This window comes from Rhagoletis pomonella, unplaced genomic scaffold, assembly GCF_013731165.1.
Source record: "Rhagoletis pomonella isolate Grant_MI unplaced genomic scaffold, Rhpom_1.0 Rhpom_scaffold_00002, whole genome shotgun sequence".
Classification (NCBI taxonomy): domain Eukaryota; kingdom Metazoa; phylum Arthropoda; class Insecta; order Diptera; family Tephritidae; genus Rhagoletis; species Rhagoletis pomonella.
Genome location: NW_023458556.1, coordinates 69,429,375 through 69,431,721, shown reverse-complemented (window position 1 = coordinate 69,431,721; position 2,347 = coordinate 69,429,375).

The window sequence follows — 2,347 nt, the reverse complement described above, 5'->3', positions numbered from 1 at the left end:
ACGAATAATTCCGAAGAAGTTTTCCAGAACGTCCTGGTTGAGGCGATCCGTTAACACATACTTGATGTTAAATCGAGCTTTAATATCCTCGAACATCAACTTTAACGCTAAATTCGTTTGTATGATTCCTTTAGGCAAAAAGAAAAAAATTAATATTTATCTTGAGAAACACATATTAGTTTACCTTTTTGGAATGGCAGCAGACTGAATTTGCCAATCACCCTCATACTTTTTATTAGGTTGGCCATTTCGTCAAGGATCTTGTCTTGCTCCTCGAGCGCTAGACCATATGCAAGACGCCGCTTCCTGGAGTCGGCGTGGGGAACCCTGACGTTTAAAACATCAAACCAATCATTCGTCTATGGTGTATAATTTTAACATACCTTTCAATATTAGGGTTTAAATATGTATGTGCATATGTATATGCATATATGTATGTGCATATATTCACATATAATTCACATATATATATGTATATAGGAATATCAATAATACATACTGTTTTAAACAGTTGGAAGCATTCGGCCCAGTTTTGCTTCTGCAGGTGACCCACACTTGCTGCCCTTCTGATGGCCTGCGCTACAGTGTGCGAAAATAATTTTGCAGCCTTTTGGCGGTGAGCTCCAGCCACGGTCAAGTTACTTGCTGAAATCTTGTGAGTTGTTGTCAAGTCCGTGCTTGTAATTGACAATAACTCCAAAATTATTTCCTTTTTCACAGATTTTCCATTAATTAGGAAACCTTGATCAAGGAAATGATTTCGCAAAAGTTTTAGCAAGTGCGAGACCTGAAATATATAAGGGCTTTACAAATATTTTATATTATTTAAAAAATCTTTTCTGTAATATTTACCTCTTAACATCGCTACCTGCACATAGTTGACGGGTGCTAATGTTGAGTCCGACGAAACATCATAACAGTAAGATTGTCTTACTTACATTTCGTCGAAACTCAACACGCATAGTTTCTGTGCCTCGTCCATATGGGTAGCGGCTACCAACAAGCGGAAGACTGGGTTTATAAGTCCGCGCGAAATCTCCACTTTTTGTGCCCAAGTTTGCAGTGTGCGAACTACAGGTAGTTGTTGTTGTTGTAGCAGCATACAAGTTCCCCATAGAGTTTTGGGGAGTGTTGCTGGGGTGACAGTCCTTGGCCAGATATAAATCTGGGTCGTTCCGGTTACGTAGACCCGACTGTCGTGGGAACGAACTACAGGTAGTGGAAAACATTGCTTATACAGCAGCCTGTATGCCTTTGGACTGGCAGCATACAATGTAATTGACTGTGCAATATCCTCCTCCGCCCAATTTCGTCGCTTCGACCCAGTCTTCAGTTTGTCTATCTGACCTTTGGTGAATATAGAAGCCAGTTTATCTTCTATATTTCCCATTTCGGCAGCCATTGCATACAAACTCTTTTTCAACAACTCTACTTCCCACGCGTGCTTCTTCAGCTGAAGGTCAGACTCCCGCTTTAATGTAGCGATCTCGGTACTCTGCTTAGCGGTTTGCTTTTTGAGGATTGCATTTTCGCGCTTCAATGTCGCTCTGCAAGAAGTAGAAAATATAAGTTATGATTTGATTTGCACATTATGATCTTGAAATTATTAACGTACACTTCCGCTTTTAACACTTCCACTTCTTGAAGATCGCCGACATAATAAACCCAGTTACGAATTGGTGATGTCGAAGCATCAAGAGTACCGTCCTTGGGTCGATATTCTGTATTGCTTTCACTTACAACCACTGTAACAAACCCCTGAGATTAATAATATAATTTTAAGGGCGTACTATTTTTACTACCTTCGCAACTACCTATCTCAAGCACCTCCATATTGTGGTCATCATGCGGTTGAGACTCTGCGACAGGTATAGCACACACAGAAATGGATGGCACCGCATCGCGCCTGAGTAACGGGCGTTTATTAGATATATACGTAATTCAAAGTAAATGATACTTACCCGCTTTGTACTGCATAACATTGTGGTAATCATCGTCGGTAAAGTGCTGTATGCATATGAAGCTGGTATCCAAATTGAATGTCTTTACTTGCCCGCAGAATTCCACCCACTTTCTCGCCACGGCCTCGTTGCGAGGAAAGGAAAAAAAGCTGCATTTAGAGGCACTTCCTTGACGGCTGTCGCAATTAAATACACGGCACTTAATTTTTATCAGTTTTTACACACTCCTCAACTGAAAAATCACTAAAAATTGCAAATTAACACGATTTTAACCGATTTTTCACTAATAATTCAAATTCTCTATGCAACTTATTTGAAAACAAAAGTTTATTTACGAGTTACATTCTTCTTCTTCTTATTTGGCGCTGTAACCGCCTAAGCGATTT